This window comes from Hylaeus volcanicus, chromosome 7 (assembly GCF_026283585.1).
Source record: "Hylaeus volcanicus isolate JK05 chromosome 7, UHH_iyHylVolc1.0_haploid, whole genome shotgun sequence".
NCBI classification, from domain to species: Eukaryota; Metazoa; Arthropoda; class Insecta; order Hymenoptera; family Colletidae; genus Hylaeus; species Hylaeus volcanicus.
Genome location: NC_071982.1, coordinates 15746865 through 15758094, shown reverse-complemented (window position 1 = coordinate 15758094; position 11230 = coordinate 15746865). Strand labels below are relative to the sequence as shown.

Here is an 11230-nt window from a genome sequence, read left to right as displayed (position 1 = left end):
TGGCTGGATTTTTACTCCTGGTATCAGGAGAACATGATATGCGAGGAGGTGGCACGAGGACTTTAAGGTACGTATTAAATTCTGGCTGGATTTTTATTCCTGGTATCAGGAGAACATGATGTTCGAGGAGGTGGCACGAGGAACTTAAGGTACGTATCAAATTCTGGCTAAATTTTACCCCTGGTATCAGGAGAACATGATGTTCGAAGAGGTGGCACGTTTTGCGCCTACGAGCAGACAACCGGTTCGACAAACCGACAAATGTAGGTTGCTACATGAAGGGGCACTTGTGCGCCTACTAGATGGCAACCGAATTAACAGGACTGCTATCTAGGTTGCCGCATAGCAGGGGCACTCCTGCGCCCACGAGATGGCAACCGTACCGACAAGCTGTTAGTACAGATTGCCAAATACAAGGGGCACATCAATTCAATTCAATTATCGTTATTACATCATATAAATTTATATTTTGGTCCGATTTTGCTTGTACAATTTACAATTCTTACACATATGTGTTTACAATTCACCAGTCTTACACTTACGTTAAGTTAAGATTTTATATTTGGTATCCTTCCAGACTCTTCATCACATCCTCCTTCCATATCAATTGCCCACTGGTGTCTTTCGGATTAAATCTGAACGAACTACATATTTCCATCTAATCCGTCGATCCCATATCCTACATGTATATCATTATAATTTCATGTATTTCATTATTCTCACTTCATTTATTTCATTCACGTACAATAATTCATTCTATTTGATCAATTCATTGCACGTATATTATTAATTTCGTTTTCTAATATAGGAAAAGGTAGCCAGGAAAAGGTCGACGTCCGACAATCGGGCGACGAAGCCTCGATGGCGATACGGGTTCAAGGAGTCAGATGCTAAGGGGTAGCGCACTGCAGAAGGAGGACGGAGGAGGACTCCGTAATTAACTGCTGCGACGAGAGCGGCGGGATAGTCCCGTTTGAGTCCCTGGGAATCCCTAGGGACCTGACCCGTCGTATCAGACGCCAAACACTCCACTCCCACACCGCCGAGTCTCGGCGTCGGCCAACCTCGAAGCCGCCGCGTTCAAGTTTCGCTACGATAATTGCCTTCGCTTCACAGTCGCGCCCCCGACACCCTCAGCATTGGATAAAAGACCTCCCCCGCCGCCCTCTCCACTCTCGTTCCAAGCGAACCTGGGGTTGGAACCGAAGAGGGGATGGTACCACCGCGGTTGAAACTCGATAATGGGTTTCAGCCTCTGAATTTACGCGATTCGGATCTCCCCGTCACGGAAACTCCCGGATACTCCTTTCAACGTGCCTGCCTGTTTTCGAGAACATTGCCCCATTTCAATTTGGACGACAATGACTGAACGTTTCACCCATCGAGCGAAAAACGCTTCAGGCCGCGATCATGGTTATGGAAAAGTTTGGAATTGGTGAACCCTTTGGTCCACGTAACAAAGGAAACTAAAGATTATTCGAAGAACGCTCTTCCAAGAGTAACCTATGAAAAAACAAGCGAAACGTTATTTTAAAGGAGGAATCTTTCATTCGACTCTACCGTGTTGATATGTAACACTTCGAATCGAGTTGAAACGTGGGGGGTGCACATAAGTGGCTTCGACAATCAGCGAACGGCAGAGAAAATCCCCCGTGGGAATCCAAGCGAGCGAATCGTAGCGGGATTGAACGCTTGAAATGGAATAATATCCAATAATCTGGCGGCTGAGAGAACGGGATAAAAAGGGACGTTTTATCGGAACATCACAGTAACCGAATGGTGCCCGACCATTTCCGTCAGGCTTCCGTTCGCCTGTCCTCCCCGTCCAACCTGGGCAAAATTAATTATCGATTTCGGATACGGGCATTCACAGCTCGAGGGCTTTTAATCGAAAACGAACCATCCGTCGCGTTCGTTTCCGTTCGAACGCGAATCGAACAACAACGCGGTCTGGAAGCTTCACCGCTGTGCTATCGTCTCGTTCTTTTCAAAGGAAATGGAGAAAAACATACCTCTTTCGAAGATAAAACACACCCATGAAACTCTCCTTTTTATTTCTATTCATCTGCTTTCAGAGAACAGAATTTAAACAAATGTTTATTGCTCTTTGCAAAATTCTTCTGCTCCTCGCGTTAAAGAAATCTTTGGTTCTAGCGTTCTAGAACGGTGGATTTTTATTTTAATGGATTTTCATGGAGATGTATTGGAAACATGATTCTTCGTTATTAAAATGAGATCTGAAAAACTGGAAGTAATTAAAGGTATTGAAACGCAACCTTAGATTGACGAAGTCGTTTCAATACGAAGCTTACACGTTGTCAATTTATCTTTTCAATGTGCTCGTTTATATAGCTCTATTTTTGTTAACCTCCGTTTCTATTTGAAGAAAATGTATTACCCTTGTCTATATACTATCTTGTTAATATTCTTTGATATGTCGTTCTTTTAATAATGTTTATTAGTCCTTTGTCCTTGCGGTGTTCATTCGTAGGATCAGCTAAATAGAATAAATGAGGTCTTCATGGCAGATTGACAGAATAATGTTTATGATGAATAATAATATTTAAAAATATATTAGAAGAAATTGTTTCTATTTGCTATAAATGGAATTTAAATTTTGATAATACATATAAGTTGACCTGCGAGTCATTCGTAGGATAAGTTCTGGTATGTCCATCTACCGGTGAACATATCGAACTAATTTTGTAAATATTGGTTCTTCAACCTGTGGCGCCATCGGTGGGAAAACGTCCAAGTTTGTAATGAAATAGTCCGTCGAAGGGTAAGGGCTAACTTACAGTTAACGTAAGGTCGATAATTTAATCCTAGTGGCCCCATCTAACGTCGACGTGCCCAAGTTTGTCGTGAAGTAGTTTCTCCTTTTTGCCCCTAGATGGCGCGACTAGAAGTAATTATCGGCATGTATTATAGACGTCTAGGAATGATTTCTCAATCACAATTAAAATATTACAATGCTTCTGGCGTAATTATAACTTGCATATTAACGTAAAAATGTAATTTATTAGAAAAATAGTAATGTCGGTAATTTTGCCTTTGATACTGCCATCTAGCCGCCGCGCCTAGAAACTATTTTACGACAAACTTGGGCGCTTTGATGTTAGATGGCGCCATTAGGAACTGTGCGACAAGGATAGATAGCTCACGCCTTTGCTATCTCTCTCTCTCTCTCTGCAGCTAACGCGGGTTGAACCAAATGGCGCCATATACTTGTTTAGAATGGGAGCTGTTTCTCAACGAACTGGAGTGTTTTGATGTAGGTTTTGTTGTTTGAACTAAAAATTTAATTCCAGTAAACGATAAAACGATAAAACTACTATTCATTAAATAATAAAGGAATATGTGAGCGATACGAAATAATACCTGTCAGCACCCAATGTTCTATCTTGACAGTGGACACAAACATTAACGAGTAAATTATATATAAACTATTTATCATATAATTTATAGGGAGAATGTTGTACACATTTAATATAATCTATTCGTTGCACTGATACCATACCACCAAGCTGAAATAACATAGAAGAGAAGGAAGGATAGGACATTCATGCATAGGATCAATTGATTTCATTGTCAATTTTATTGAAACACTCTTTAGGGTACACAAGCTATCCTAGATAAGCATTAAGGGAAGTATAAAAAAAAAAAAAAAAAACACTGAACAACTGTTTACGGAATCACAAAGTGGATGTCTGTAATCCTTACGATCGTTAACATGCGCACTCGAAGGCACAACGATCCTCGACCCTTACGCATCGAGCATTTCACCATGATAACATTAATCACTGATGGGAACCGCCGCGCTATCCCGTCGCGATAAAACACAAGAGGAAAATGCGAGAAAATGATGCACCCAATGCCCTGTGAATAACTAGACACGAAGAGAACCGAGAAAGAAGAATTGTGACAAAAATGCGGTAGGAAAAAACAAGAGTTACATGTGCACAAATAAAAGGTGTGGGAGATAGTCGTACACACTAGTTCTACAGCTCTGGATATGGGAAGCTCTACAGCTTCTCCATGGAGAAGCTCGAACGGTTCTAAAAGGGGTTCCCGTTATTACAGGAGTTTTGGAATCTATGTGCAACGACTATAACGAAAGACTAGGGACTTTTAGGGGACAACGTGAACACTGGCAACACTGCGATCCGTTCTCCTGGCAAAATCTCGGCGAACCTCTGCGCACGTGATACTCGTTCTCAATTCCTGAACAATTATAACGCGCAGAGTTCCATCGTAAAGGGGACCGAGTGCCTTCTCCCTCAAATTCATTACGCAAAATAGAATGTTTATCATGAGAATCAAAAATCTACACCTTCTTAACGTTACGGGCTAGAAAACTTATGTTACAGAACTGTAAGAGCTAGTACGTCGTACGGATTAAACGTGTTCTTATCGTCAAACTGTTTCACCGACCCAATTGGTCACCCGCGGACTCCATGGCGGAGGCGGAGGTAAAATCGTCCTCCAAAATCTTGGTTGATTTTATTTCTTCTAAACGTATAAATGCACGAATCTCGCCTCGCTTAGTTCCACGAAATTCCACGCCCTCTATCAAACAGGGTTTACTATTATCCACGATGGTTGTACAGGTGGCACGGGGGGTCGTGTAGCGGAGGTTGCGCAGAATTTCGTCGAGCGAGAGAAGAAGGGGGGAACGTAAATTTCTCAAGTACATAAGGAGATATTGTGAAAAGCCTAGCCTAACCTAGTATACGCTTAACATGTACTTAAATAATAATCACAAAAGCGAGACCAAGGTCCAGAGCGCGTCGTGTGGCCAGGACCATTAAACGACAGGCGGTCTCGATACCTGACTTCCGATAAAAGAGTTCGTTAAGCGGTTCCCTCGCACCATCTTGGGTGTCACAGGCCTTCGTCCACGTTCGTGGAATCGCCGGGACGGATGTAAATGCACTGATAACGGATATCTCGAGACTCCCGTTGCTGGCAAGTTTTTCAACCAACAACCACTCGCTGAATCCTCGACTGATGGGGGGAGGGGGGGGGGGGGGAGAAACACGCATTACATGTTTAATAGCTCAGGTTGGACGTGTAGAATCGTTGCAAGGTGATTCTAAACTAGGTTTCGACTCGCCTAAAATTGTATCAAAGTATGTATGTATATGCTGTGCACATACGGACAAAATGAGCTGTGGGACATATAGACCCAAACGGACGACTTACTGTAGCCAATTAGGGATCTACGAAGGCACCGTGTGAGTTATTTCAACCCATCAGTCGAGGCTCAAAATCAATTCTCGCGTAAAGATCATTTTGGTAGCATTCACTGTAACGAGGGTAAGTACAAAAGGCACAGAGTCTCATCTTGTCTAATTTCTATCCAGCGAGTCGGGAGTGTCCCTATCCGCGTTATCTGCCGATATGGAACCGTAAAAAAAAAAATTAAAGAAAACAGAGGCCTAATGTTAAATCGATACAAGACACTCCGTCGATAGAATATTATGCAACTTACGTACTTAATTAGCCCTTAATAACGTAAACAGTAAAGTGTAAAAGTATGACTTAAGTACAACCACAAAACTTGGTCATTATTATGGCATTCGTATCCTTAACTTACGCTCCTTAGTAGATTAAACTAACGGCGCGTTTTCAACGTGAATGATCTCGCTGCCTAGTAGCGTGTGCCTAGCGATTCCGTGATCCCTATGGGGCACGAGAAGCGCCTTTCTGAGTCGTTCGTTCGTAATCCTCGCTTTCCCCTTCCTGAGAAGCAGTCTCGTGATCCGTAAAGTCTTCCATACGCTCACTCTTACTTTCTACGTTATCCTGTCTTTACGATCTTTTCGATATCTAAATTCGTTGAGTGTGCTCCATCCTCAGCAATGAATGGAAGCTGGATTAACACTGATCTTCGGAAACTCTGTAGCTACGAGGGTTGTTCAAACGAGATCTGTTTATTTTGACCTAATCCCATACACCCGTAGTATTAAGGCAACTTTTCTAAGTCTTCGTAGGGGAATCCCTAGGGGACTCCAATTGTTCTCCAACACGCCTTGCGTTACGCATGTTGGTCACTTTGAGTACGAACTCTTGATTCGATAGCTACAGAGGTTTCCTTTCTTTCTAGATACAGGAATTAGAAGACCTTGTAGCTACAAAGGTAGCTCGAACAAGACTTATTTATTTTGACCAATCTCTCACAGTCATAGTATTAAGGCAATTTGCTTAGACGTTCTTCGTTCTGACTAATCTCTCGCATCTGTAATATCAAGGCCACTTTCTCGAGTCCTTGTAGAAGAATCTCTAAGGACTATTCTTCCAGACTCTCCTGTTACGCATCGCTGTTGGTCCACTTCGTCTTCGAGTAGAAAATCTCGAGTAGCTACAGAGGTCTCCCTTCCCTGATCTGTTTCTCTCATTCCAGATGCAGTGATTCCCACTTTCAAGTCCCACTCTCAATCCTCTTTTCACCTTCATCTGTTACCTACTACCACCAGATGATCCTACCTCGTTCCCTGAAAGGGAGAACCACCGCAACTGACGTCTGCGCGACGAACGTTTCGCAAAAATTCTTTCTCTGTTCATGCAGATCATTCTAGCTCGTTCACGCTTTCGCGAGCCTCGATTCCTCGTAGAAAAATGCGACCACGGTTCGGAATGGTTCGATTCGTAGATTAAAAGCTACGCGTTCGAATGGCTGCCGCGGTTTATCGATTAAAAGGACAAGTGGTCGATTAAGTCGGCGGACACTGGTCCGTCTCCGTTGCTTGAGCTCTGGCTACGAGTTTTGATTAGTTGAAGACATCGGAGATCCATGGCGTCCCATTCGGACCGCTCTTTGCCTTCTTTCAGCCCTTCGTCGGTTCGAATCTGAAACAAAAGATGGATTTCGTTAAATCGATACCTATGGAACACCTTGTTCGATTAGCTTAGACCTGTAGGAAGGGATTCGAGGTGACAGTTGGGCCTTGATGGGCTTGACTTCGGGTTTATGGCTTCTCGATTAGCTCATATTATACCGAACAAGTTAATCTAAAGCTTGTCTAGCAGGCCATTGAAGGGCGAAACGAGGATCTCAAGTGGAGTAGAGAGTAAGGTGATATTGTCTAGGAAGTGAAGGGGGTAATCTTGAAGAGGGATGGTAGGAGTATGGGGGGTTAACAGAGGTAAAGTTTCAGATGTGAGCTTACAGACTCCAACTCTTGAAGATTCAAGAGATATTCACCAATCTGGCGAAAAATACTCTGTGAGAAAGGTTTGAGGGTACAGCTCAAGTAACAAGTAGAAATGAAAGCCTCCAAACTCCATACGTTTAGAAGGCACGAGGCTTTAGCCTAAATGCTACGCATATAACACACGCTGACTCTTAAAAGCTACGAATGTGTCAATCGCAAATACCAACTACGTCCTAAGGAAGATCTCTGCCCACAAATCGGCCATCTAGCTCCCGTGTTGAGCAGCGCCAGGAGACCCATGGCAATAGGGAGAATGAAAACGCATACTTCGAAGTAGCGTGCTCGCATGATTCCTGGGCATCATCCTTGATAATCAGCTCTCGGAGCGTACCAATAATTTGACGTAATTTAATAAACGCGACCCTGGCTCCGCGTACGCGCGCCGGGTCGCGCGACTATCATTACCGACAGTTTGATCGTATCTGGCCAGTGCGTAATGACGATGCACCTAGTCACTGTGCTGCAGCACTGCTCGATCATCGGTCATGCAAATTGCCGATGCAGAACGCTTGGGCAGTCCTCGCTGTACCCATGGTTAGGTTCCCTCGCGTGGGAAACAATGCGTCGAGGTAGGCAAGCAGCGAATAATCGAATAAGAAGAGCCTGGTCGAGGATTCGCGTGGAGGTGACGATTGGTGGAGTCGATCGACGTTTGGTTATATCAGACGATCGTATATTGGCTCGAGTGTCCAGGCGCAGTTAGGATCAGGAGACTTCCACTTCCAATTCCAATGAAAGCTGTTCGTAATTCGTGTACCGCGAAGATGAGACGCTGAGAACGCGACAGCTACGAAGTACATGTAAATGAAATTCTATAGGCCCATCTAAATTAACTCGCGACTCTGATTACTCCAGATAGAATTCATAAGTCTCCCCAACAATTTCCCACGAATAATCGTACGGCCCGTTTCAATTAGTACCAGCAAATCTCTTACTTTTACTCGAACCGCGACGGTCGCGTTTTTAATTACATCTCGATACCTAGGATATACGTCCAGCGCGCAGAGATTAAGATCGTAAAGGATACAGGAGTTTTTGCTCATTTCACCAGCGAACTGTTACGATTTCTCGTTTTACAACGACTCAATTTCTGCCACGAACGGCGCACTTGAATTCATAATCTCTCAAGCGCCATAATAAACGGCCCCTAGACATACAACCGTGCACCCGGATGAGACATCGGCGGAACAGGCGAGCGGAGAAGCGCTTTACGCTTCGTTTGAAATTCAATTGAAACATCAAGAATTTTAGTGATCCGCCGCGTTAAGCCTCTTCCTCGCCTCTCCGCGCGATTGTGTAAAATAAATAATGAAGTATTGCGATTCCGGGGTAGAATTAAATCGTTATCGGGATGATTTATGGCACGGTGGACTCTGCTCGTTCGTGGCAATTCGAGTCCATCGCGTCTCAGTCTGACGAGAGAGGGGTACCGTTTGAAAGGTGGAACGTCTTCATCAGGAATGTTTTTATCGGTTGGGCCAATTAAAATCCCTCGTTTACGATTGCCGTACCTAATACCTGTCGGCGTAATAACGTGCTTTTAATAACGACCAATCGCGTACAGCATCCAGCGGCCGTGCCCCCTCGCTCCGGGGAACTGGATTGCGTTTGATACGTGCGTGTGCACGACTTTCATCTCTGCCTCGAATTTCCTGGAGCGTAGCCGCCAGAGTTCGACGCTACTCGAACAAATTGGAGAATTAACGTACAAGTGACGTACTCTGATTCATGGAATTGAACGTTAAGCGACAATTGACGGTGGTTTTAATACTATGGGATTTTATTCTTAACGGCGATTGATTCCTCGTGGAAAATGGCAACGAAAAGCTCTGTACCATTTTGCAACGCGAAGCTTGGTTCCGAAGGATATAAACAAGAAAAGTTTGCTGGTATAAATTCTGGCGCGCGTCATTTTGTATCCCCAGTCAGCTGACCACGCGCTTCCCCAACGGACGCTGCGCGACGATGAACGCGTAAAAACTTGGATTGCTCGTATCTCGGTAACGAGGGCTCTGATTGCAAAATGAAAATGGACTTTTTGATTTATATTGGCACGAGGATCCTGATGGAGAGCTGCACATTTTTCTTGGAATTTTGTTATTATTTATGGACGTATGAAAGGATGAAATAAAACATATCTCCGCAACTACGATGTCGATCCTAAATACACTTCTATCCTATCGCTAACCCAACCCAGAAATTAAACAATTACAGCCTCTTCAATCTCAATTTTCGATTAGCAATTGATACAGCGGATAAGGGCCGCGTTCAATTCCACACAACAAACCCGATGGTAAATACAACTTCGATATAAAAAAAATACACAAGGCCAGCAGCTTTTCAATCTCGACGTTTGATCTTTAATTGCCGTAACCTTAAACAGATTCAGCTGTCGAATGTTTCAACGAGGAATACTGTCGACAAATTGAATCGATAAATCTCGTCGCGAGAAACCATCATCGATCCGATCCAAACGTATGATTCTCTCCCCATCGTCGAAACAAGGAGAAAGAGGGAGTTAATAGAGCTATGCCGCGTCTACGTTCGCGTTATTTTACTCGTCCTTTAAAAAACGAGGAACCGAGACAAAGGACGCGGTCTCGAGGTCGACTTTGGCAACGGCAATCGAACGCATCGATAAATCTCGAGGCGACCATCGACGAAGCGATACCGCCCCAACGCAGAACGTTGTCGCTGCTCGTGGTGCATATTTGCGAATTATTTATCACCAGCCCGCACGTGGCAATTACGTTGATAGCGACGAAATAACTCATTCGACGATCACTCCGCGAAATTCGCGAGGCTTCGTTGCATTACTGCCCCCTTTCGCTGCGTAACAAAATGATGAACAATGGCTGAGAAAATGATCATTTTCTTCGTCATAAAAATTAGTTGTCGCTGGTACAAATATGATTTACGTAATGGTTGTGTCCCGTCTAGTGTATCCTTAAGGGTCGACGGATTAACGTTACACTGTTGGTAATAATATCTTGCGTTTTCTTGCATCTTTATGGATGATAAAGACGTTGCAGTAGTTGGCGCCAACTTTCCTGTTATCGTTGACGCTGAAAGAACTGGAATATGTTCTCAGCGACGAGGAAAAGCGACAATCGCGCTGTCTTCGGGATGTTTTCGTCGAGAGTGAAAAAGGCCTGGCATTTTTAGCGAGGCCACGCGTTCCTTTTCGTTAGCGACGACAAAAGGCCAGGAGGACGTCGTGCGAACGGCGTCGGTGCATATGTTCCGCCATACATCGGAACAAAAACCCTTCTGGTGGTGTTCCGCCACTCGTATTCGCACAATGGGCGTGCATACGTTTATTTTTTTCGGAGACAATGTTACCGCCAGACCCGTCGCACTTTTTCGCCGCGTCATCGGTCAGGGGAATACCCTCCTGCGGCAACGATAAACTTAAATGCTAGGTTCTTCATGAGCAGCAAAAAATCGCCATCAATTTTATTTGTGATAAGTAAGGGTCTATGGAAAATTTTGTACAAATAACCATTGCATGGTTCTGTACTATTATTCGTTGCAAAACCATAAAATCTCCAGTCTATACGTAAACGCGGCTCGTTTAATTTCACGTTGAAGAAACGATGCACCGAATATCGAAGAAGCGCGAGTCCTACGCCAGTGCAGGGAGAGACAGACCGACGAGGAGGAACAAAGCGTCCCACACGCTCCGGGTATCATCATAGTCATATTCATACGGGAACGTAAGGGCATCCCAGGACTGGGACAATAGTGAGAGCCATATTTTTACGATGGCCGATTGCGACGCGCGCGTGCACCTTTGCGGCCACGCGACGGCATTAACAGCCAATAAAGGACTTCCTTTATGAAGCCTGGTATACCTCCTGACAGCTCTAGAAACCGAAATGGGTCACTAAAACACTTGACGGCGTCTAGACTGTACCGAGAACCTGGCAGCGCGAGTCCTCTCAAACTTTGAGGATAAAAGGTTGCAAGTCACTTCACAGGGGTTCTCATCGACACTCCAACTCGTTTAAATT

General features: G+C 44.3%; 1 protein-coding gene across 10 annotated transcripts in view; it reads right to left on the bottom strand.

Moving 5' to 3' along the window:
* Positions 1–3579: 3579 nt before the first annotated feature.
* LOC128880276 (uncharacterized) overlaps positions 3580–11230 on the bottom strand; it is a 162783-nt gene continuing 155132 nt past the window's right edge. For all 10 annotated transcript variants that reach the window (XM_054130187.1, XM_054130188.1, XM_054130191.1 and 7 more), the window contains one exon: positions 3580–6852. The gene's annotated coding sequence lies outside the window, so the exon portion shown is untranslated. The remainder of the gene's footprint in view (positions 6853–11230) is intronic.